This window comes from Schistocerca nitens, chromosome 7 (assembly GCF_023898315.1).
Source record: "Schistocerca nitens isolate TAMUIC-IGC-003100 chromosome 7, iqSchNite1.1, whole genome shotgun sequence".
Classification (NCBI taxonomy): domain Eukaryota; kingdom Metazoa; phylum Arthropoda; class Insecta; order Orthoptera; family Acrididae; genus Schistocerca; species Schistocerca nitens.
Window position 1 is genome coordinate 177,575,509 of NC_064620.1, and position 27,473 is coordinate 177,602,981.

The window sequence follows — 27,473 nt, forward strand, 5'->3', positions numbered from 1 at the left end:
AATTAATAATAACAATAATAATAATAATAATAATAATAATAATAATAATACTGTACACAGCACTATAGTAGCCCTTATAAAGGGCGTCCCAGGAGGAATAAACAATATTCAGGGATAAGAGAGGAATGATAATTCGAAGCTGAAAAGTCTAGTAATCATGGTCTCTAAAATGAATACCTTAAGACTTACTAGTACTTCTTCATCTTCGATACTGTGAAAAAAATCTCTTCTACTGCAAGATCCTTACTTTCCACGTTTTGGGAGGAGACAGTATGGACCAAAACAAGAAAAAATTGTTTGGTACACATAGGCTCTAGAATACATGACTTAAGCACTACGCACACTTGTTCAGTAGTAAACATGTGATTCACAACAGCAAAGATGAACCAGTGCTCATAGGTATGCATTTCAGCTCGCGTTTCCTGGACTGTTTTTCGTATTTTGGTCCATTCTATCACCTCTCAAAATATGGAAAACAAAGAGCTTGCAGTAGAAAGGATGTGTTTCACAGTATCGAAGACGAAGAAGTGCTGATAGCTGTTAAGGTATGCATTTTATGCCTTTGTATACTAGACTTTTTTTGCTACAAATGATTGTTCCTGTTATACACCTGAATGTTAACCATTCCTCCTGAAACACACTCCGTACTGTTGTGCTGCCGATTAGTTTATTTATCTGTTTCGAAGTGAGCAAGGGAGCAATTTCTGGTCTATTGCAGAAACTATCTACAACTTGGAGAAGATATCTTTATTAGATATTCAGGATTTGTTACAAAAAAAAAAAATGGTTCAAATGGCTCTGAGCACTATGGGACTTAACTTTTGAGGTCATCAGTCCCATAGAACTTAGAACTACTTAAACCTAACTAACCTAAGGACATCACACACATCCATGCCCGAGGCAGGATTCGAACCTGCGACCGTAGCGGTCGCGCGGGTCCAGACTGTTGCGCCTAAAACCGCTCGGCCATTCTGGCCGGCGATTTGTTACATATATGTCTCAATTTTTCCATGATCAATCTATTGTGCGAACCACAGAGTATGTGTGTAGTAGGTGGACTACGTGAGAAACCTGTAATCTGCATAACGCTAGTAAATTAGAAAAAAAAAATATTGATAACTGACGTATTAATCTTACGAAATTGTGATCTTAGTAAAGATCTTGTAAAGGTAATTTAGTTTCACGACTGAATCACAATAAAACCCTTTTGTTTTTACCCCGTAGGGGGTAAACACACCCTGTTTGGAAATCACTGGCCTAATGGTAAGCGCTCGCGATAAGCAGGAAATCCGAGTTAGAGTCCTGGTCCGGCACAAATTTTCATTGTCGTCATTCCATTAGGCAGCTAACGGTTGTTCACGAGCCCGTAATTGTGGTGGTGCGCTGCAGAGAATAGAATAACTTCATTTGACAAAGTAACTGACGGCTGGAACAGTGACGCAGGGCAAGTACGAGAAAAGTCTTTGCTGTTTTGGATTCAACATCTATATCTATACTCGTCAAGTCGTAGTGTATACAATTACCATGCTCACAAGCATCAGCGAACGAACATTTTCTCTGATGTAAAGCAGTAGCCGGCCGCAACGAACAGCATTAGATGATGTTCAATTCGCATTCGCAGATGCTCGCTCATGTTCCGTCGGTGTTATCGATTTTTCAGCGAACCATCAGAGGAAGTTCTAGTCTCATCTTAGGCTCTCGCTTCGGTATGAATAGCAGAGAGAGTCTTCGTCTTTGCAGTCTGCTGTCAAGCGCGCGGACTACTCTTCATTCTGAATGTAAGTTGCGTGAGCGGTGGAAAAATGGTTCAAATGGCTCTGAGCACTATGGGACTTAACATCTTAGGTCATCAGTCCCCTAGAACTTAGAACTACTTAAACCTAACTAACCTAAGGACATCACACACATCCATGCCCGAGGCGGTCGCGCGGTTCCAGACTGTAGCGCCTAGAACCGCTCGGCCACCCTGGCCGGCTGAGCGGTGGAGTGGTCAGAAAAAAAATGTAGTGTACACTACCTGAGTTAAAAGTATCCGGACACCTGTAACGGAAAAATTAATATGGGGTGTGTCGATCATGAACTCTGCTGGAGACCTTGTAATTGATGTGACTGAAGATTAGAGGAGGCAGTGATGTTGGACGCTAGGGTCTGAAGCAAAGTGAACGTTATAACTCATCCCAGAGATCTTTGATTGTGTTCATATCGGGACCCTGGGCAGGCCAGTGCCTGTTACTGTCCTCAAACCATTGCCTCACAGATATTGCTTTACGACAGGCAGCATTGTCATGCTAATACAGTCATCGTCTCCGAACTGATCCTCTAATATACGCTGTACAGAATGCTGTGAAATGTGTCCCCTCAAGCGTCGCTTAGCATTGAACAGAGAAAAGTGTGGCTTATGAGGAACTGCTCGAATATTGTTTTCCATCCTTTTTAACTCCTTATGCACAGTCACTTTGTTAGCTCCACTGCTGGTAGCAATCAGGAGCTCACGAGTGATATCTTTCGCTGATTTCATGCGGTTTTTTACAATCACCCTCCGCAGTGCTCGACGGTTTCTTGCCGTCAGTACATGAGATCTGCCTGGTCTTGATTCAGCCATGGTACTTTCTTCACGTTTCCAGTCGACAATCACATCACCAACAGTCGATGTGGGCAGCTACAAAAGAGTTGAAATATCGTTGATGGGTTTGTTACTCAGGTGACATCCAATGTCTAGTCCACGTTGGAAGTCAGTGAGCTCTCCTAATAGACCTAGTCTGCTGATACTACTTCTGTAGTAACTCCCAGCTGCTCCTGTACTTGGAGAGGGGGGTCCGCCTCTCACGACATGTTGTGCTCTATTCTCCATGGCTTACGGGTGTCCAGATACTTTTGATCAGATAGTGCAGTAATCATTGGTGATTCTGGAATTAGAAATACAAGAGCAAAATACCGAACAAAAAGAAGTATAATTGGTTCCTTTGTGTGGACGTTAGTGCAGTCATTCAGGCCTGTAATCCCTCCTCCTGGGTAGAGAAGGTGTGTTCACATCAGCTACGACTTCACATTTAATTTCGTTCATGATATTAGATGTTTCGGGAAAGCCTGAAACTGTGTCATTCATGATTTGAGTAATGGAAACTGCACCAGTTACTTATTTTTTGCTGCTTAGCACAATGCATTTCGAGAATTTGTTCATATTTTCAAATGCATTTGTGCATTTGTTTGCATGAATATGTTTGGTGATGTTTGCGTGTGTGATTTTCTGCCCCTCTTAAGTCTTTTCGAAGATGGAAGGTGTTTGCCTCCTGCACTAAACAGAATATCACACACATGCAAATCAGCACTTACACTGTTTATTTACAAAACATCTTTGGAGCATGTTTTTTAAACAAACAATGTAAATGATGATTTCCGGTATGTGATATTCTGTTTAGTCTAGGAGGCACAAAACCTTCTAACTTCGAAAAGACGCAAGATGCAGAGAATCGTACATGCAAGCATCAGAAAGCATGCGATCTGAAGTTTTGCCGGCGTATTTCCAATTTGAACAGTTCTCGGGTATCCAACCGGGTAGCGTCGTAGTTTCTCCACAATATTTCGGCAGACGTTCACGCTGCCATCTTCAGGTGGTTCCTGACGAATGCTGTGGTGTTCCTCTCGGCGCCCTATATACACTAGCCGTTACCCTCTGCACCCTTCCTCTCCTGGTGTCTCTGGTGCGGCCGGCGCGGCGGCTACTGGAGGTGGTGGGGGAAGCGGCGCCTGGGTCTGAACTGGGGTCTGCAGTCTCCCTGCTGCCGACGTCGGGGGCGGACCTCGATCTCTTTTATGGAGAATTTCGAGGAGAAGGCACTAGAACAAGCCAAAAACCAACTTGTTTCTTCCGCTACTGGATGACACGTTCGTTGTTTGGCCACATGGACGGGGCAGACTGCTCCAAGAGAACAAGAAGAAGAAACAGAAGAACACAAGTCATTGGCGTGCATTCCGTTTGTCGGAAACACCTCAATAAAAATCGGTAGAATCCTAGGGAAACACAATGTGAAATGTGTATTCCGACCCCCTGCAAAAACCTTCACTCTACTGGGTTCAGTGAAAGATGACCTAGGCCTTCGAAAACCAGGCGTTTATCAAATTCCCTGTCAGTGCGGAAAATCATACATTGGGGAGACAAATGGCTATGAGCACTATGGGACTCAACATCTTAGGTCATAAGTCCCCTAGAACTTAGAACTACGTAAACCTAACTAACCTAAGGACATCACACACACCAATGCCCGAGGCAGGATTCGAACCTGCGACCGTAGCAGTCCCGCGGTTCCGGACTGCAGCGCCGGAACCGCACGGCCACCGCGGCCGGCATTGGGGAGACAGTCCGCACTGTAGAACAGAGGTGCCGCGAACACAAGCGCCATACCGAATTACGCCAGGCCACTAAATCAGCCGTGGCTGACCATTGTATAAAGACTGGCCATACTGTGGACTATGGAAAAAAATACTCTGTCAATCCTCCTACTTCTGGAACTGCGTTACTAAAGAGGCCATCGAAATTCGACTACAGGACGATCTAATTAATAAAGACAGCGGCCTTCAACTTGGTCAGGCTTGGAACCCTGCACTCAGCCTGGAGAGAAAGTTGCGGTCCCAGAGATCGAGGACCGCCGCCGACGGCGGCAGCAGGGAGACTGCAGACCCCAGTTCAGACCCAGGTGCCGCTTCCCCCGCCACCTCCAGTAGCCACCGCACCGGCCGTACCAAAGACACCAGGAGAGGAACGGTGAAGGAGGTAGCGACTAGTATATATAGGGCGCCGAAAGGAACAGCACAGCATTCGTCAGGAACCACCTGAAGATGGCAGCGTGTACTTCTGCCGAAATATTGTGGATACCCGAGAGCTGTTCAAATCAGGAAACATATTCATGTTGCACAAATGCACTTGAAAACGAGAATAAATTGTCGAAACGCGTTGTGGTAAGCAGTAAAAATAAATAAATGGTTCAGGTTTCATTATTTAAATCATACTTTACAACTGAAACAATGCAATACTGAAATGAAGCAGCTCGGTACTGGCAATAATGCTTTGCCTCCGCTTTGGAGCGAGGACTCATCAGCTGTGTATTGCCTCAGTGGTACATATTCAATAGTTCGACGAGGACTTCTCGAACACTCCGTACTAGCGAATAGTAGGGAACACTGGTGAACTGTCTGCAAATGGTCGTACGCCGGTGCCCATTCGTTCCGGTTTAAACGAGGTTTCAGCGATTTAAAAAAAAAGTTTGTTACTGACAAGGGGGGAGCGGGGTCGGTGTGGGCGGTGTGCGTGTGTGGCCTTGGCCGCGCGCCGCCGCTGCAGATGCAGACCGGAATGCCGGCTGCGGCCTTGCTGGGCTGCGGCGGCCTTGCGGCGGACGCTTCTTGCGCCCCGGCCTCCCCCGTCGCCGCAAGCCGCAGGTGGACGGGACGGCTGTCCGCGCGGCAAAAAGCTCGCGACGTACCTCGCTGCGCCTTGCGGCTTTTCTCCCCATTATTTCTCCCCCCCCCCCCCACACACACACACACGTGGCCAGCTCTGTCGCGGCGTATCTCGACGCCAGTGCGTGGTTGGCGCGACCGACAGTGCAAGCTCTTCTAAGTAAGGACTACTTTACTGTAATTTTCTAATGAAATGTACTTTCCTTGCAGTCATGCTTTGTGCGTCGTCAGAAACAGAGTTTCACTGCTTATTCTCTTTGTTGTTCTTAGACTGCACGCAGCGGCAGATCGTGTCATCTGTATATACTCTGCGTGGCGACGACAACGACTTGTTCAAGACCCAACCGTTCTCTGGCCCATTACATCTACATCCACATACTCCGCAAGCCACCTGACGGTGTGTGGCCGTACCGAGCTACTGAGCGTCTCTCCTGCAGAGTCTTCCACTGGAGTTTATCTATGATCTCCATAACGCTTTCGCGATTACTAAATGATCCTGTAACGAAGCGCGCTGCTCGCCGTTGGGTCTTCTCTACCTCTTCTATCAACCCTATCTGGTACGGATCCTACACCGGTGAGCAGTATCCAAGCAGTGGACGAACAAGTGTACTGTAACCTGCTTCCTTTGTTTTCGGATTGCATTTCCTTAAGATTGTTCCAATGAATCTCAGTCTGGCATCTGCTTTACCGAAGATTAATTTTATATGGTCATTCCATGTTAAATCACTCCTAATGCCTACTCCCACATAATTTATGGAATTAACTGCTTCCAGTTGCTGACCTGCTATATTGTAGCTAAATGATAAAGGATCTTTCTTTCTATGTATTTGCAGCACATTACACTTGTCCACATTGAGATTGAGTTGCCATTCCCTGCACTATGCGTCAATTCGTTGCAGATCCTCCTACGACAGTCCCCTGCGGCACACCTGAAATCACTTTTACTTTCGAAGACTTCTCTCCATTGAGAATGACATGCTGCGTTCTGTTATCTAGGAACTCTTCAATCCAATCACACAATCGGTCTGATAGTCCATATGCTCTTACTTTGTTCATTAAACGACTGTGGGGAACTGCATCGAACGCCTTGCGGAAGTCAAGAAACATGGCATCTACCTGGGAACCCTTGTCTGTGGCCCTCTGAGTCTCGTAGAAACTAAAATTACTGTTGATTTTGTTTTCTGATGAAACCTGATGAAACACAACTATTTTGTACAATATTTACCATTACAATTACAACACGAAGAAGGAGAGCAAGCAACAAAGTGTCACATATTATTTATGTACGGTATAGTGGGAAAAATATATGATTGTACGAGGGCCATTCGGAAAGTAAGTTTCAATAGGTCGCGAAATGGAAATGATAGTGAAAATCCGATGAAGCTTTGCACACATGTCTTGGGCAATGCCTCTGGTATGCCTGTCGATCGCATCACTCGCTCTTTTTGGTTCTGAGCACACAGTGAGCACGTAAAGATGCCTAGAACAGTAGTGTATCCCGCCAAGTATGGATGGCCACTGCGAGGTTTCGCCTGACTTCAGGCTACCCCACATAACGTACCTGCCATGCCTTTCCTTCTTCATGACAGTTGTTCGCGCACACTGCAGGGGAAATGAGGACGCCTGTTCAGCGTTTTCGATGAGAAGTGTTTGCCGGCCGAAGTGGCCGCGCGGTTCTGGCGCTGCAGTCTGGAACCGCGAGACCGCTACGGTCGCAGGTTCGAATCCTGCCTCGGGCGTGGATGTGTGTGATGTCCTTAGGTTAGTTAGGTTTAACTAGTTCTAAGTTCTAGGGGACTAATGACCTCAGCAGTTGAGTCCCATAGTGCTCAGAGCCATTTGAACCATTTTGATGAGAAGTGTTTGACTATCCACCATACAGCCCGCATTTGACTCCCTCTGATGTTCATCTCTGCTCACATGTACCACTGGCTATGAAGACAACATTTTGGCACACACACAACGAATTGAAGACCAGCATAGAGAAGTGGCGGGAAGCACAGATGGATACCTTCCATGACGAGGGTACTAGAAAGTTGGTACAACGCTACGAGAAATGTCCAAGTCGGAGCGGCCACTATGTAGAGAAGTAACTGGAAGGTGTAGCAAATTCTTGCAAATAAAAAATTTTTGATTTTCACAGTAGTTACCATTTCGAGACCGATTGGACCTTACTTTCGGAATATGTTCGTACTTGTAGGTGGCTTAGGGATCTATAGAGTGCAATATTTGTAACCAGAATTCCCTCCTCTGGCAGAAACAACGGCTCTCTCGGCTTGTAGAGAGTCGATCTGAGCTCGGATGGCATGCTGTTTGTATAGCCGTTTATTCTGGCAGTTAAGGCTGTGCACCAACTTCGATGTCCCCGCTGCGTCATCTTTGAACTAGGAGACGCAAGACTGCATGTTGTGCGTACTGTCCTGCTCTACCTCCACACAGAGGTGTTCGCTGGTTGTCTTTGCCAGCGCATTCTTGAGATCTCTCATCCGCTGAGAACTTCTGGCATAGGGGTTTGAAGCAGCATGGAATGACTTACCCGTATCAGGTCGACTCGATGTGCAGCCGATTTAGAGCCGTTGTTGGTGCGAGAGGTGGGAGTTCTGACGACTAAAATTTGCACCCTGTGCACCAGTGGTTCCCTATCTGGGAGTAATTGATCCCTAAGGGATAAAATGAAATTTTCTGACGGGTGAAAACAAATGGCTTCGATTGTCTTTCGGTCACTGAATTATTTTCAGAAGATCATCGCTATTATCACTGTTTCGTAAGACTGTAACACTGGCTGCACAAGGTACAATAACTACACTCTTGTCAGATTGTTGTGGTAACGCGTGGTAGAATGTGGTGGAGGTTAGAAACGAATGTTTGAACACATCTTCCTTGTTCCTAAATCGAGCGTGGTGGCGCAATGGTTAGCACACTGAACTCGCATTCGGGAGGACGACAGTTCAAACCCACGTCCGGCCATCCCGATTTAGGTTTTCCGTGATTTCCCTAAATCGCTTCAGGCAAATGCCGGGGTGGTTCCTTTGAAAGGGCACGGCCGATTTCCTTCCCCTTCGTATCTCTAATCCGAGCTTGTGCTCCGTCTCTAATGACCTCATTGTCGACGGGACGTTAAACACTAATCTCCTCCTCTCTGTGCCTAATGTAGTCCACTCCCATACATCTACGACAGTAAATAAAGACATATATGCTTAAATATCTTAGGAAAACGCCTTCTTCGAGTTGCAGGCAGTTTCTGCAGTGGACCAGAAACTGCTTCATTATTCATTTACAAACAAATAAACGGACAAATTGACAGCGCAACACAACAGCAACTATGTAATGCCTACTACTCTCCTTTAGGGCCAACACATTATTATTATTATTATTATTATTATTATTATTATTATTATTATTATTAGTGGCAGAGTTTAGACCAAAACATTTACAGCCTGAAGTCTTCCTATTTCTGCCAGTTCAGAAGCAGAGAGTCCAGAAATAATGTGATTTACAAACAGTAAATGTAGCGCACATGTTTTAACTTGGTTGATTTTGAATGAGTAAGCAGGGTGTGACTGAAGCAAGTGATGCCAGAGAAGCAATAGTTCAGAGGAAACATATTTTGTAGCAAGTGTCTATCACGAATGTCGATACTTAGCTTTCTTTTCTGAGCAGGAGTTGTACGTAGCCCCTGCCATGCAGCGAGAAGCAATTTATCTTTCTATACGTTTTTTAGAAATAAATACTACCATTTGTCTCTGTGCTCATTATTTCGTGATTTAATGAAGCACCTACAAAATTAAATATAGTTTATCTTTCGTTCAGAAGTTCATTTGGCTTCTAATGTTGATGATGGTACGGAAAGGGGGGGGGGGGTTACTAACTAATATGTATTTGCATTCAGGAATAATGGTCTTAAATGTCTGGGAAGCAATGATGTAAACCCGCAAATCACCTGCCAATATAAGCGTGAATTATTTCACTGTACTGCGCACACACAATAAATAATATTTCACTATTTGCTTTCCTTAATCGTATTGTGGCTAACATTGGACGAAGTAGTTTCGTTTCCTGAGGAAACTGTCTCACAGCTACGAACCGTTGCCACCCACAGGAGATAATGTGTGAACAAACGTAGCTCGTAAACACCAGAATGAAGCCTGTGCCACTGTAATAATTTGCCAAATGTCTTTACCCGACGTTGAGAAATTACACCCCGTTAACACTTGTATGTCAGTTGTTTCATCGTTTCTACTGAGGTAGAATGAAAAACCAGAAATGCGACGTAAATCTCCTTTAGTGGTTTTCGGAGCGGTTGGGTAGTGGTCCTCACAGGTCTCTGAAAGTATGGAAAACATTTGAAGACGGTAACAAGGGATTTAGTAAGCCTGGCGCAGTTTAACGTGTCCCACCGTAGCGTAACTATATAGTAAGTGGGATATTAACTTTCGTTTTGAAAGGAGATATGGTGTTGTGAATTACTTGTAGAGGATATCTGTTGTATGCAGAGTTATCAGACACGGGGACAACAGTGTTATAATTAGAAAACTAAAGTTGTTCCTCACTATCGACATAACTGATTCACAGCAACTGTAAATGTTTAATGTTTTCTGTGTGTACCATAAATGGCATGAATTCCTTATCCTGCCAGTAAACGACAGCGAGGTAGTATCAGCTGACGGCCCAACTCAGCAGGAATGGAGGAGTTATCTGCTTGTCGATCATTATTTTGCATATATAATTTTGTGCGGGGCAGCGTCCGGAGCAGTTTAACCTAACTTGCTATACCTATGACAAAACCTGGCTTGCCCTACTTTTAGGGGGGGGGGGGTAGTGGGTAACTGTGGAATGACTAGAGAGAATTCAACCGAACAAGCACCGCGTTTGACACGTGATTAATTAGTATAGACGAGAAAGCTCGCGAGACTCTGACGTCACTATGAGAGAAAATGACCACCTCATAGGAGAAGCTTTGGTAGATATCTGCGGAGACTTTCTTTAAACTCTGTCCGCCATCACAATAAGTCAGCGCCAGCCGATGAGATCAACACAATTTAAAACATTCAGTTTCACGGTGACCTGTGAGAAAGATAACTTTAAACCTCGAGGAAGTACATCTGGGGGATGACAGTGCTTAAATTTTCTCAACCCAGCTCTTCTGGTAAGGTGAAAGTGCCATATATTTTTTGAAAAATGATGACATTCCTTGTGGAGTTAATAAATAAAGTCTTGCTGTTTTCCAAAACTATCAGAATTTGGCATGGTTGCGAGAGTAGTCCACGCTTGCAACTAAAACTGAAGACATGCTTAAAATAAACGAACTCGAACACACTATTTTCATGTTGCTAAGAGTGGTCACTGAATATAAGTGTGTCGATACCGTAGTTAAGTCCAGATGTTTCCCATCAGAGCCCTCAGTGTTTGTGATACAGCTCAGTTGCCACCACATCTTCTTTTAATTGAGATCTCCAATTATTTTTCTGTGGAACCGCGATCCGCCGAAACTCTCCAGCAGCGCAAGGCTGCCTGTAAGGATGACGTCGGGTGACTTAACCGAAGTAACAGTCTTAATTTGGAAGGAAGAAGGAGAAACAATCTTTATCACGACAGATCTCCTTTTTGTCTGAGACTGATATTTTCTGTGGAAGTTGCATTCTCAGTCACTATCAGTAAGCCACATATGTATTCTATTAAATACTGTGGAATGAATTTGAGATCATCATGTTTCGACAAAGATCAATTTTTTGTTGCGTTTTCAAGAAATGATTTTTGTAAAATATTTCTAGCGTATCATTCCTAGCCTCATCATATAGTCCTTCTATGGGATGTAGGAGGCCAAGAGCTGAGTTGGTTTCTGGTATATGCTGATAGTGGTCTTCATGTAGCCTAGACCTGGTGGGCCAGTCTAAATCCATCTAAAGTTGTTTGTGGTCGGAGGTCGGACTAAAGGCACATTAAGGCAGACGTTTTCCAGGAAATCTTGGAAATAATATTGTGAGAAGTTCTGGTAAGAATCAGCACTTCGCAGAGAGGGCCTTTGATGGGGGCAGGAAATGGCCAATGTAAATACCTACAGCCTGCCCTTGAGGCTCATTGGCTTAAAGGCTAGACTGTGAAGTCAATATTGTGGACGGTTTGGAGTTCACGAATTCAAGGAGACACCTGGCGGCCCTTCCAGGCATAGTAGGCGACTTGTATGTTCTAGGGACAGAGGTGGTGTTTAATGCAGTTAACATTTCGTCACTTTCGTTTTCAAATTACCTTTTCTGCATAGGTAGGGTAGAAAAATTCCAAACTGCATTCCCGCGCGCGGACATGGAATTGTTTTATCTCATTCTCCGATTTTCTAGGTCAACGTTGAAGACAGTAAATTATAGCGGTTGGACATAGATATGGAAACATCATGAACTAAACGTAGACACTCTCCAAGCCTGCACGTGATCTTTTTTGTATTTGTCGAGGAACGGCACCTGTCCAACATTGCACTGTAATTCGGAATAACACAAGCTCTGCGATATCGCACCTGTGGATTGCCCTTAACACACTGCAAGTGTCAGTATTGGTTAGAACGGAGCTCTGTGTAGCTGTGAATGCATTACGGCGGAGCTAAGGGAATTGGAACGTGGGCTCGTATGGTGCGTGCTTCTGCGTCCAAGGCAGCCGGAGTGTTTGGTGTTTCAAGAGGCAACATATCGATGACTGATACCATATACAGGTAAAGCCGAAAAACACTATCCGCTAAGTCACAACGCGGACGTAAGTGTGAGTATGAGATACCGTGACAAACGGTCACTGAAGAGGATTGTGACGAAAAATAAGAGGACGATCACTGGAAAGTGACTGCAGAACTGAATGTCGCATTCACGAATCCCGTCAGAATCACAAAAACACGAAGAGAGCTCCATAAACTGGGAATTGCAGGACGAAATGAAATTTCAAAACGAGACGTCAGTGATGCAAGTGTCCGCAACAGGAAGACGTGGTGCCGGAGCCATAAAATCTGTATTGTGGAACAACGGAAAAAAGTCACTTGTTCGGGTGAGACTTGTATCACACTATTTCCAACTTCTGGCCGTGGTTACGTTCGAAGAGTGGAACGTGGCGGGAGTTCGGTGATGATTTGGATACCCGTATCGTGCTATTCGATGGGCTCCACAGGTTACTTAGTAAGGTGGCATTATTTCCAAGGAGTCTGTGATCTTTCTGGCTAAGATCTTCCCGTGGTACAGTCTTGGTTTTTCTCGATGTTGATGTTGTATTCCTAGACGACAGGGCCGCTACTCGCACAGCTTGCAAAGTCCAGGAGAGGTATTGTGAGCACAAAGATAAATTTTCGCATCTCCCAAGGGCGCCACAATCACCTTATCATATCAGTATTATTGATGTTCTGTGGTTTACCTCCGAGAGAAGGGTGCGTCAGCGCTGTCCACCATCATCGTTACTTGGTTCAAATGGCTCTGAGCACTATGGGACTTAACTTCTGAGGTCATCAGTCCCCTAGAACTTAGAACTACTTAAACCTGACTAACCTAAGTACATCACACACATCCATGCGCGAGACAGGATTCGAACCTGCGACCGTAGCGGTTGTGCGGTTCCAGACTGTAGCGCCTAGAACCGCTCGGCCGCTAGCCACTATCTTGCAGGAAGAATGGCATAATCGTTTTGAACACTCCGTATTAGGCATGGTATGTGTTGTGTTTTCGGTGTTTCGATATTTTTGTGGACCCCTGTACACTGCTTTGTGGACACACACACTTTTTAGATGGCGTGGAGTCATTCCAGAACACACCTCTTGTGCAATCTGCAGAGCTCGCAGAGATGAGCGGTGTGGGTCTCGAAGTAATGACTGTCGGTGCTGAAAAACCGCCGGAATCGTGGCATTTCCCGCTAAGCGCATAATGCATCATTTCCTGCGCGGCAGTGGCGGTACCGCAGTGTGGGCGGCGTGGGACCGGGCGCGTCCTCAATGAGCGCGCTCTTCTCACGAGGCGCGGCCGGCAGCCTCACCGAGGATGGACGTGACACGGTGGGCGCGGCCGGGCTCCGGGCTTCTTGCGCGGGGGCCGGCGGTCAGTGACTCGGCGGCGCAGACCGCAGGCCGGCGCGCCGTACCGTCTTGGCCGCTGCGTGAGCAGATGCTGCGGCCGGCCGTTCCTCCCGCCGCGCCGCCGACGGCTTCTCGGAATTATGCGGAGGGCGACTGCTGCTTATCCAGTCGCCATGTGACACGAAACAATGCGCGTCGTTGGAAGAACGCAGGTGTCACTAACGCCTCGTTGGAAGAACGCAGGTGTTACTAACGGGTAGGAAAGAGGAAATGCCGGCCGTGTGGCCGAGCGGTTCTAGGCACTTCAGTTTGGAACCGCGAGAGCGGTACGGTCGCAGGTTCGAATCCTGCCTCGGGCATGGATATGTGTGGTGTCCTTACGTTAGTTAAGTTTAAGTACACTACAAACCATTAAAATTGCTGCACCAACTAGAAATGCAGATGATAAACGGGTATTCATTGGACAAATATATTATACTACAACTGACATGTGATTACATTTTCACGAAATTTGGGTGCATAGATTCTGAGAAATCAGTACGCAGAACAACCACCTCTGGCCGTAATAACGGCCTTGATACGCCTGGGCATTGAGTCAAACAGAGCTTGGATGACGTGTACAGGTACAGCCGCCCATGCAGCTTCAACACGATACCACAGTTCATCAAGAGTAGTGACTGGCGTATTGTGACGAGCCAGTTGCTCGGCCACCATTGACCAGACGTTTTCAATTGGTGAGATATCTGGAGAATGTGCTGGCCAGGGCAGCAGTCGAACATTTTCTGTATCTACAAAGGACCGCACAGGACCTGCAACATGTGGTCGTGCATTATCCTCCTGATATGTAGGGTTTCGCAGGGATCGAATGAAGGGTAGAGTCACCGGTCGTAACACATCTGAAATGTAACGTCCACTGTTCATAGTACCGTCAATGCGAGCAAGAGGTGACCGAGATGTGTAGCCAATGGCACCCGATAATATCACGCCGGCTGATACGCCAGTATGGCGATGACGAATACACGCTTCCAATGTGCGTTCACCGCGATATCGCCAAACACGGATGCGATCATCATGGTGCTTTAAAAAGAACCGGGATTCATCCGAAAAAATAACATTTTGCCATTCGTGCACCTAGGTTCGTCGTTCAGTACACCATCGCAGGCTCTCCTGTCTGTGATGCAGCGTCAAGGGTAACCGCAGCCATGGTCTCTGAGCTGATAGTCCATGCTGCTGCAGACGCCGTCGCACTGTTCGTGCAGATGGTTGTTGTCTTGCAAACGTCCCCATCTGTTCACTCAGGGATCGAGACGTGGCTGCACGATCCGTTACAGCCATGCGGATACGACGGCTGTCATCTCGACTGCTAGTGATACGAGGCCGTTGGGATCCAGCACGGAGTTCCGTATTATCCTCCAGAACCCACCGATTCCATATTCTGCTAACAGTCATTGGATCTCGACCAACGCGAGCAGCAATGTCGCGATACGATAAACCGCAATCGCGATAGGCTACAATCCGACCTTTATCAAAGTCGGAAACGTGATGGTACGCATTTCTCCTCCTTACACGAGGCATCACAACAATGTTTCACCAGACCACGCCGGTTAGCTGTTGTTTGTGTATGAGAAATCGGTTCAAAAATGGTTCAAATGGTTCTGAGCACTATGGGACTCAAAATCTGTGGCCATTAGTCCCCTATAACTTAGAACTACTTAAACCTAACTAACCTAAGGACATCACACACATCCATGCCCGAGGCAGGATTCGAACCTGCGACCGTAGCGGTCGCGCGGCTCCGGACTGAGCGCTTAGAACCGCTAGACCACCGCGGCCGGCAAGAAATCGGTTGGAAACTTTCTTCATGTCAGCACGTTGTAGGTGTCGCCACCGGCGCCAACCTTCTGTGAATGCTCTGAAAAGCTAATCATTTGCATATCACAGCATCTTCTTCCTGTCGGTTAAATTTCGCGTCTGTAGCATGTCATCTTCGTGGTGTAGCAATTTTAATGGTCAGTAGTGTAGTTCTAAGTTCTAGGGGACTGATAACCTCAGATGTTAAGTCCCATAGTGCTCAGAGCCATCCATTTGCCATTGAAAAAGGAAATGAATAGCTGTTACACTACCAGGTGACACTAAACAATGCGCGTCGTTGGAAGAACGCAGGTGTTACTAACGGGTAGGAAAAAGGAAATTTATATGTTACCGTAAATGTGATTCCTGCAAGACAGAGCAATTGGGAAAAAAGAGAAGCCCACTATCGCTTAAACTTAGTCAAACGCTTGCCGGTACGCTCAGTCACGAGGGACGATCGTATGGAAATGCGCATCTTGTAAACGATAGCTGGTCACAACAGTAGTGTATGCTACGTCGAGACGAACACTTTGATTTAAGACACTTGCGGTCTATAAAACGGGGAAACACCCTCAGACTGGCCTGTAAAAGCCACCTCAGCAGCAGCGCATGAGCGCCGTTCCAGCTTTTTAATATCTTCTCGCCCTCTTACGTCGATGGCTTAGTCGCGCACTTAAGAGGGGCGTTCAGTAACTAATCGAACACATTTTTTTCTGAATGCAGGTTGGTTTTATTCAGGATTCCAATACACCATGTTATTCCCCATTCTGTTTTCTTCAGAACTCTATTATGAAACATAAATCTCCGTTCAGTGCGACGGCGTTATGTTGTCTCAAAAGGAGGGCCTGTCACGTGTTACCACTCTACTGGTCAACGTCGGAGCCATGGTCTTGCTGAATCGTAACTTCCCAATCGTCTACGCACTGCTTCCCGCGGAGTGCATCTTCCATTGGGCTGAACAGATGGAAGGCGGAAGTTGCTAGATCCGGGCTGTAGGCAGGGTGAGAAACAAGCCAAATAAATTTTTGTGAGCTCAGACTTGCTTGAGGCCTTGGTGACGAACATGCTGAAGTCGTTTCTTCAATTTCCTGTGGGTAGCAGGAAACATTTGAGAGTAGATTGTTGCACCATGAGATCGGACAGGTTTGCGCGACAATGTTGTCATGGTGACAGACGCCTCGCCCAACGACTCACCTTGATTTTTTCACTACCAGATCTACGTAGACGTTCTGCAAACACCTATGAACATCTGCGAAGCTCTGGTTTTCCGCCAAAAGAAACTCGCCCCTCAGTTACAGCTATGTATAGCGCTGCCACCTATTGAAACTTCATGAAACTATAGGGACTGCAGCTGAAATATTCCACGATGTACCACGACAATTTCAGCAGTTTTGAAACTAAATTCGCCGAGAAAAAATTTGTTTATTACCTATTGAACCCTGTCGTGCATATAGTAAAATTAACATTTGTGTAAACATCAGCTCACAATTTTGTGAATTTTAACATAGTAAAGCTAAGAATTAAATATTTTTTTCTGGCCTTCTTACTACAAGATAACCCCTTGTACGGGCTAAATTTAGATCGAATCGGGAACGTAATTAGTTTTTGGATAACTTTTTCAAAATTTGTTGTCTCGTTTCATTACCATCACGCCCGCCCCCGGTAGCTGAGTGGTCAGCGCGACGGAATGTCATTCCTAAGGGCCCGGGTTCGATTCCCGGCTGGGTCAGAGATTTTCTCCGCTCAGAGACTGGGTGTTGTGTTGTCCTAATCATCATCATTTCTTCCCCATCGACACGCAAGTCGCCGAAGTGGCGTCAAATCGGAAGACTTGCACCAGGCGAACGGTCTACCCGACGGGAGGCCCTAGCCACCATCACAGCGAAGGTTAACATACTAGTGTTAACGAAAGCCAGCAGCGTAAGAAGGCGAGAGGATAATAAAGATCTCCGATGGCGCGCTTGTGCTGTAGCGTAGATGGCTCTTATTGGCCTATTCTTCCTCAAGAGCCAAACCCGACAACTGATTTTATTTTACGATGTCTGTTTTGACAATTCACGCTATACAATGTTCCTTCAGACACGTATGCGTCTGAAGGAACAGACACTGCGTGACGATCCACAGCTGCTCATTAAATATTACGAAATTTGATTCGCAAATTGCTAATCTAAATTGACTTTATCTATTTTATGTAACAGTGACATAAGAAAATTTGCGCCGCACCAGGACTCGAACCCGGATTTCTGGCTTTTGGCCAGCTGTCGCCTTAACCGCTTCCAAACGCGTGCGTGCGCGCACACACACACACACACACACACACACACACACACACACACACACACACACACACACTCACACTCTGTGTGATTTCCGCCATGGAGGGACATTCGATACGATAATCGTTGAGGCATTAATGTTTATTGTGATATTGTACAGTTTCTGTGTTGACAGTTGACGTTATACAATGTTCCTTCAGATATCCATGCGTGCCTGAAGGGTCAGACACTGTAACAATCCACTGTTGCTCGTTAAATATTACGAAATTTTATTCGAAAGTCAAGTATCTAAATTGAGTTTAGTTGTACTATTTGTACGAAACCAGAGAAGGTAATGAATTGGGACGCTGGGTTCTGAAGCGAAATCGACGTTCCAACGCATCCCAAAGAGGCCAACTTGGGAGTCTGGGCATACCAGTACGTTTAATGGACATTATTATCCTAAACCATTGCATCAGAGATAGAATTTTATGACACAATCATCAACAGGGAACAGTCTCTCTACTGTACGCAGTACCCAGTACCGCAAAATACTATATCCTTTCGCATTTAGCGTTTTATTTAAGCACTATAATGATATCACACCCTAAACACGAAAAACAGCCCCTTTTCTTAACGTTACCCCTTTTTATTTCACATGATGGCAGGTAACGTTCTTCAGACACTCGTCAAACGCAAACTACAGCTGTTACTTCCACTACCATTTTGGAATTCTTGAATCGAATACGTTAGAACATAAACAGGAATTCATGACACAATTGTCTTAATTTAAACGCCACTTGATGTCGTCTTGCAGCTTTTCCATTCCCCTATGTTTATCTTCCCCTATGTTTACCTCCAGAACATCTGTTTGCTGCTTTAACAGCGATGTGACATGCAGGAGTTCTGCAGTTACATTAAACTGGTTATTGCCATTAGGTACAGCAGTACGATGACCATTAGTACTAACGTTTGTCTGTGCGTAGAATACATTCTAAGACAAAAAAAGAAGGCACGCCACGAAGGAATTATCCGAATGGGACGGAAATCAGTAGAAGTGATGTACATCTACAGAAAAATACATGATTATAATTTAATAAAATACTGGATGATTTCTTAAAGATCAAGAGTTTCACAAACTGAGCAAGTAAATAAGGCTTTGGTCCACTTAGGGTCCTTATGCAATTAGTTATTCGTCGTGGCATTACTTGACAGAGCTACTGGATGTCCTCCTGAAGGATATCGCACCAAATTCTGTTCAGTTGGCGCATTAAATCGTCAGAATTCCAAGATGGTTGGAGGGCCTTGCCAATAATGCTCGAAACATTATGAATTGGGGACTGCTGGCCAAGGTACGGTTTCACAAGCACGAAGACAGGCTGTAGAAACTCTTGCCGTGTGTGAGCGGGCATTATTCTTGCTGAAATGAAAACCCAGGATGGTTTGCATGAAGGGCAACCGTCGACGTACTGCTATGATGTCAGGGTGTTGTTGATGGCAACTAAAGACGACCTGCCATGTAATAAAATGGCACCCAGACCATGACTCGTGGTAGTTGGGCCGTATGGTGGGTGACAGTCAGGCTGGTATCCCACCCGCTGCCTGGGGCGTCTCCAGACATATCTTCGGCCGGGAATCTCATTGACTGAATTAGAATTGTCTTCAATGATAAGTGCCTCTCTAACTGAGCCCCGATGACCAACGAAGAGCCGGCCGCAGTGGCCGAGCGGTTCTAGGCACAACAGTCTACGCTACGGTCGCAGGTTCGAAGCCTGTCTCGGGCATGGATGTGCGTTATGTCCTTAGGTCAGTTAGGTTTAAGTAGTCCTAAGTTCTAGGGGACTTACGACCTCCGCAGTTGAGTCCCATAGTGCTCAGAGCCATTTGAACCAACCAGCGAAGACTTGTCTGTAGACGCCCTGGACGGCGGTGGGATACCAAATTGTCACCCGTCAACGGCCCTAAAACCGAGAGTGACTGTCTGGAGTGCCATTTCTTTTCATAACAAGACCCTTTTGGTTGACCCCTTTGGTTGTTGCCCACGGCATCTTTACTGCACAACGGTACGTTGACGATCTCTACGCCCGGTTTTGTTATTCTCATGACAATGCCACGCCCTTACAAGAAGAGGGTTTCTACTGCTTATCTTCGTGCTTCCCAAACCCTATTTTAGCGCCGGCCGCGGTGGCCGTGCGGTTCTAGGCGCTCCAGTCCGGAGCCGCGCTGCTGCTACGGTCGCAGGTTCGAATCCTGCCTCGGGCATGGGTGTGTGTGATGTCCTTAGGTTAGTTAGGTTTAAGTAGTTCTAAGTTCTAGGGGACTGATGACCACAGCAGTTGAGTCCCATAGTGCTCGGAGCCATTTGAACCTATTTTAGCTATAAACGTCACCGGATCTCTTCCCATTTGAGAACATTTGGAGCATATGGGCGACGTCCTCCAACCATCTTGGGATTTTGACGATCTAACGCGCCATTTGGACAGAATTTGGCGTGATGTCCCTCAGAGGGATGTCTAACAATTCTGTCAATAAATGCCGAGCTGAATAACTACTTGCATAAGGACCAGAGGTGGACCATCGCGTTACTGGCTTGCTCAATTTGTGGAGCTCTTGCTCTTTCATTAATCATTGGTTCAAATGGATCTGAGCACTATGGGACTCAACAACTTAGAACTACTTAAACCTAAGTAACCTAAGGACATCACACACATCCATGCCCGAGGCAGGATTCGAACCTGCGACGCAGCAGTCGCGCGGTTCCTGACTGAAGCACCCAGAACCGCTCGGCCACCGCGGCCGGTGATTAATCATTAATGTTTTTCTGAAATTGTAATCATTTGTTTGTACATCACATATGCCAAAATACTTAAACCTAACTAACCTAAGGACATCACATACAGCCGTGCCCGAGGCAGAATTCGAACCTGCGACTGGAGCAGCAGCGCGGTTCCGAACTGAAGCGCCTAGAACCGCTCGCCCACAGAGGCCGGCATCACATATACCGATTTCCGTTCTGTTCTGGTAATTCCTTCGTGTTGATTTTTTTTCCCTGTCTTAGAGTGTTTGTCTTGACTCGCAGTAATCTACAACATACTGGAATATCACGCAGTGCCGTACGCACTGCATCTTATTCAGCAACTTCCGTATAATGGTGCGCCTTTCGAAACACTGTGTGCGAAACTGAGATGTGTGTTCAGTCCGCCGCGCGGGATTAGCCAAGCGGTCTTAGGCGATGCAGTCATGGACTGTGTGGCTGGTCCCGGCGGAGGTTCGAGTCCTCCCTCGGGCATGGGTGTGCGTGTGTTGGTTCTTAGGATAATTTAGGTTAAGTAGTGTGTAAGCTTAGGGACTGATGACCTTAGCAGTTAAGTCCCATAAGATTTCACACATATTTGAACATTTTTTCGTTCAGTTCTTGACAGTTATGAGCTCCATCGATTGTGCAATACGTTTTTTGCTACCTGATAGTAATAACGATATTCCTGACGTAAAATTTTCCGATTTCAAAAACACTGGAATATTTTCATTCACTGACTGAAATAATGAGTATAGTCTTCAGAGTCTAAAACCCCACTGGCACGAGAAATAAATTGTAGCTGACCATCTTTCGTTTGGTGTTTTCACCCGTGAATGGGGAAAAATGCTCCTTAAATGAAATTTTATTGTAAAGGTAAAATATGGTTTTTGTAATCTTGTTGTAATCATGTTGTAATCACCGAGCAACGTGGCGTGGGGTTTCTGGTGTTACGACTCTTGTGGTGGTTTGAAGAAACTGTAGTAATCACTGTCTGTGTCAAGGCTCATAACTCTTTCCTGGTGGAAGCTGCATACTCTCCATTTGTTTAGAGAAACATACCTGTAGTGCTGAACTTTACTGGCGCTATCTGATGGAAAGGAATTGTCTCGTAAAGCTTTCATAATCGTCGTGTGCGGAACCTGAAGGGGCAAACTGTAATACAGCATTCCCCCGCAAAATCTATTATTTTATTGCTCTATCACACTAGAAGTTTATAGGAAAAGTAAAGGTTGAGAGGAATTTGCTTCAATTGTAAGTTGAGAGAGAGAGAGAGAGAGAGAGATAGAGAGAATATATATAAGAAGACCGGCGCCCAAGGGAATGCAGCTCACCAAACGTATATTTTCCGTGTAAATGTTACTCTTTAAAGGTATCTTTATTTTTACTGGCCGTACACCGAAGTACGGAACCATTTCGTAGAAAACTAACAACAGAAGAATACAAACGGTTGTCGTACATATGTGTTCATTTAACTGCTGCAGGGAAAATTAAACGATGCTTCCATACAGCCATATAGACGAAACAAAACAACTGCCTAGGGGCATATTACTATAACGAATTTAATTTAATCATTGTGATAATTATGAGGTAAATATGCTGACGATTTCCAGCCGCAATATTTATGGTTTTGAACGTCAGAAAGAAAACGATGCTTCATTGCCAGAGAAAACTGACTATATAACACTATATGGAAGAAATCAAACTATGGAAAATCCAGTATGGAACGTAACAATATAATGAGAAGGAAAGTAGCTACTCACCATATAGCGGAGATGCTGAGTCGCAGATAGGCACAACAAAAAAGACTCTCACAATTAAAGCTTTCGACCATTAAGACCTTCGTCAACACTACACACACACACACACACACTCACTGCGTTTATGTGTGTGTGTGTGTGTGTGTGTGTGTGTGTGTAGTGTTGACGAAGGTCTTAATGGTCGAAAGCTTTAATCGTGGGAGTCGTTTTTGTTGTGCCTATCTGTGACTCAGCAAAAATGGTTCAAATGGCTGTGAGCACTATGGGACTTAACATCTATGGTCATCAGTCCCCTAGAACTTAGAACTACTTAAACCTAACTAACCTAAGGACAGCACACAACACCCAGTCATCACGAGGCAGAGAAAATCCCTGACCCCGCCGGGAATCGATCCCGGGAACCCGGGCGTGGGAATCGAGAACGCTACTGCACGACCACGAGCTGCGGACTGCGACTCAGCGTCTCCGCTATATGGTGAGTAGCTACTTTCCTTCTCATTATATTGTTACTATATGGAAGAAAGTTGTATCTTCTTCTGATTCATAAAGAAAATTTTACGTAATCTATGGAGGAAGAAAGAAAGGAGGATAAGAATTGACACGGATATATAAGCAGTTAGCTACGTTGTAGCATTCTAGGAACTACAGAGAGTAAGTGTATTATAGTTAACAGCATTTGAATGTTACGCATTTCTTTCACTGTCCTCTCCAATACGACGGTGATGTAGTGGCCGCTTAATATTTTAACATTTGTTTATTCCCGATAGTGGCAAATAAATTTCTTATCTAAGTTTGACTGGCCAGGGCTAGAGAGACAGCTGCCTACATTCTTGGGTACAAGGGATATCCGTAGTTAAAAACTAGAGAATGAGTGGTTTTTGACAGTTACGTGAAGTTTTTTGGAAAAATAAGCTAGAAAAACATATTGCAAAAGGGCATTTATAGCGGCGGTCAGATAATTTCTCATGCCGAAGTCAGAACTAGTGGTAGTCCAATGAAGAGGCTTAAGGAAACAACAGAAAACATTTATTATCAGGCCGGCCGCGGTGGTCTCGCGGTTCTAGGCGCGCAGTCCGGAACCGTGCGACTGCTACGGTCGCAGGTTCGAATCCTGCCTCGGGCATGGATGTGTGTGATGTCCTTAGGTTAGTTAGGTTTAAGTAGTTCTAAGTTCTAGGGGACTTATGACCACAGCAGTTGAGTCCCATAGTGCTCAGAGCCATTTGAACCATTTATTATCAGAAGTGTCAACAGGTAAGGCAAAATAAAATATTATTGTTGGAACTATTTGTCTACATAAGTTATGTGTCTTTGTTAAACGCACAGTCATGATGTGTAATCATCACCTTAAGCAAACAGGTAGGGCTACAGCCTACACCATTAGACGTGAGATGCTGATGTATCACATTTAGTTGTTGTGTCATAAAGCACTCGATGACTTGCCAGTTGCTAGGTGCACCTGTTGGACACGTAACATATGGAACGCCCGCAGTATATGTTTGACTTTATCATGTGACTGCTGACGTGTCGTATCTGTTTGCACGGATCTCATGGAGTATCGATATGAATAGAAACAGCTGGGTTACTCGATTTTCGCCTATGGGTGCGCCGTTGTGCACTAATTAGACTCTACAAAAAGGCTTGTAGCTTTGTGTCGTAATACCCCGCTTCATTTAAACCATAGTATCAAAAACCAATGCAACACTACCTACCGCTTATCAAAGATTCGAACTATTAGGAAGTTAAAATGGCTTAACTACTTCATATTATGTGCCCTTCGGTATCATGGCCCATGTCACTTACGAACTTCCGCCTTTTCTGCCTACTCCTTTTATGATGTCACTCAAATTTTAGACTTTTCTTTTACTTCCTTATGCGCCTGTTAATGTTTCCTTTAACTTACATTTCTTTAATGTCACGGTAATGCTAACGTCTTGAACCCTACCATATTTTTTAATTAGAGGGAATTTTTGTAGAGGGATTTTTGTCATTTTTTCTATGCCCGTCCCGTAAAGTCTCTAAGGATTGCTGTACCAGAAAGACCAGTTAAATGCTGGGTGAAGGCACCTTACATCTAAATGTTGTAGGTGAGTTGAAAAGCGCTTGTATCGCGATTAAGAAGCTGCGCTGGCGTTACAAAATTTTTGGAAAGTTGATTCCATTGGTACAAATTACATCCTGAGAATTTATTGTATCTCTTTAAGTGGTTGTACTTCCCACGTGTTCATTGTCGCCTAACTGCGACATTATGGGTCAAAGAGAAGTGTTGGACTTAATTTCACCGTAATGTGGACCTAATTGTAGAAAATTTGCTGGCAAGACTGTACTTCTGTCACGACCTAACGAAGTGCACCGGCGTGTTTCTCCGAGAGAAGTATATAAAGAGTGGGCGGAGGATTCAGTGCTTACCCGGTGACTCTTTGAAGCCATTGTGAAATTCTTGTGGGAGACCATGAAGTCAGGTGGAACGTTTAGTGTGTAAATATTTTGTTGTTGCTTTTGAACAGGCGCGGTTAGCGAACAGTAGGGGCGTTGTGCGCGGAACTGACGGCAGCTGCTTCCTGCGTCCGGGCACGCAGGCTCGAGACGCGCCTTCTGGGCACGCACAAGGCCGCCTCTGTCATGTTTCGCTGTGCAAACGTAACTGCGGAGATCGCTGATGGCTGTGGGAATACCCTTTTGGGACGCAAGAAAATTAGTGTTGCCTCTGTTGCGGTTGATTGCAGTTAACGAGCAGGACAGTAATTCCGACAGATTCTCCAAATCAACACGCGTACTTCGTCCCACAGTATTTTCGTAGGCGGTTCTATTACTGCTGACTATAATAATAATAATAATAATAATAATAATAACAATAATGTACAGGGCTTATGCAAAAATATTCAAACACTGCGAGAAAAGCGAGCGAGGTGGTCCAGTGGTTACCACACTGTTCTCGCATTCGGGAGGATGACTGTTGAAACTTGCGTTCGGCCATCTTGATTTAGGTTTTCCTTCATTTCCCTAAAAAGATTCAGCCAAATGCCGGGATGATTCCTTTGAAAGGGCACGGTAGATTTCCTTGCCCCCCTTTCCCTAATCCGATGAAACCGATGACATCACCGTTCGGTCCCCACCCCAAGTCAACCACCCAACTAGCCAATCAACTGCGAGACATGAATGCTTGAACATAAAAGCTGACTGCAGCCAAGCTGCAGGTTGATACCGCTTACAGGGAAAGCGGGAAACATCATCCGCTAAGTCACCACGCCGACGACATTGTATGTAGAGTCATAGTGACAGACGGCCACTGATGAGGATTGTGACGGAAAAAAAAGGACTAAAGCTACAAAAGTTACTGCAGAACTGAGCTTCGCATTCGGGAACCCTCTCAGCACCAAAACAACACGATAGCAGCTCCATAGGCAGAGAATTACAGTGCGCGCTAGAATTCCAAAACCACTTACGAGTGATGCAAATGCCCCTATTGGAGAACATGGTGCCGAAGCCACAAAACATGGGTTAAGGAGCAATGGAAGAAAGTCATTTGGTCGGATTAGTCTTGTTTCACACAGTTTGCAATTTCTGCAGTTTGTTTGCAGTTTTGGCGTCTACCGTGTTGTTACGTAGCGTGTCATGTACTCAAGTTCGTTCAGTGGCTTGCAGCTATTTTTAGACACAGAAAATACATAACTTTCGAACCATATTCGTTGTCCAAAACATTACGCCATCTTCTTCCGTAGGTAAAAGTAGCTGCACGTCGTCCAGCAAACGTGAGCACATGACACACTGCGTAACAATAAAGTTCTCACCAAAATTGTATCCACAATACTACCGCGATCCAATTTGTATAAAGCTGACAGACGTTAAGTTCCCTTTTTTGTATTTGCTTAGTAACAGCCACTTACACAGTTGCAAATGACGTGACGTATTGCGAGAAAAACGGCAACAAGAAAACGCAGAAAATATGCCGGGGACAGCGAAAACAATCGTACTACCATGCTGTGACGTATAGTAAATAAGGTATTATGAAATTATTCACGATAAACAATATCTGGAACCAGACAGAATTCACGTTTCACAGTGTTTTATAAGTATACTATTTATGCATGTTTTAGAATCAAAGCACCCACTGATGATGGCGATATTTGTCGCTGAACTCATGGCTCGTCTTCACAGTTCCAGTTCTGCCAGTACCTCGTCTCCTACCTTCCAAACTTAACAGAAGCTCTCCTGTAAACCTTGCAGAACTAGCACTTGTGGAAGAAAGGATATTGCGGAGACATGGCTTAGCTGCAGCCTGGGAAATGTTTCCAGAGTGAGATTTTCACTCTGCAGCGGAGTGTGCGCTGATATGAAACTTCCTGGCAGATTAAAACTGTGTGCCGGACCGAGACTTTGGTAGAGCGCTTGCCCGCGAAAGGCAAAGGTCCCGAGTTCGAGACTCAGCCCGGCTCACAGTTTTAATCTGCCAGGAAGTTTCAATAACTGATGGCTTCTGTAAGTTATACAGACCGTGGAACAAGAAAAACCTGTACCAGCTGAAGATATGAAAGAAGATGATGAAACTGCTCTCATGAAATTCGACACCCAGAAGCCGCTGAAAGTGGAAAATAACGAAGAATTAGTAATGGAATCAGTTGTGCAAACTCACATGGACAGCTGGTTCAATAAAGCATTGCATTGATAATATTTGGAGCGCACGAAGGCAAAGAGACAAGGAAGAAGCGTGATTATCACTGACCAATGGAACCCTAGAAAAGGAGACAGAAAGACTGGTTGCGACAGCCCAGAAGCAAGCTATCAAACGCTATCAAGGTCAGATTTGACAAATCAGCAGAAGACCCGAAATATAGACTTTACAAATAAGCAAGGAAACCATCTACCACATCTTGAGCTGTTGCAAAAAGATCGCAGGTCGGATCGGAAACAGACTTACAACGGTTGCCAGATATATTGTCTGATACTGGGCCACAAGCCAGAGAAAGTAATCTAAATGTACAAAGCAAACTGCTGTGGAACGTCTGGTTTCCGGTGGTCAAACACTAGAACGCAACTGCGAGGAAAAATAAAGTTTCAGTCGTCCATATTTCTAGTCCAGTCAGCAGAAGAATCGACGAAAAACGCTACGCTGTGGCAGGTAGAACCACCATTAGTGTTGCTAATGTTTAGTGTTGTTTCCAAGCCTGGTGCGGTATATAAGGGCGTGAAAACGCCAGAGACTGAGCGATCATTGTGAAGGACACGGAAATGCAGTGTACTCGAGTGAGACAGAGTTATCTGCACCATACATAATTTGAAAGAGGCCTCGTTGTGGGTCTTCATTTGCACGATTAGTGATT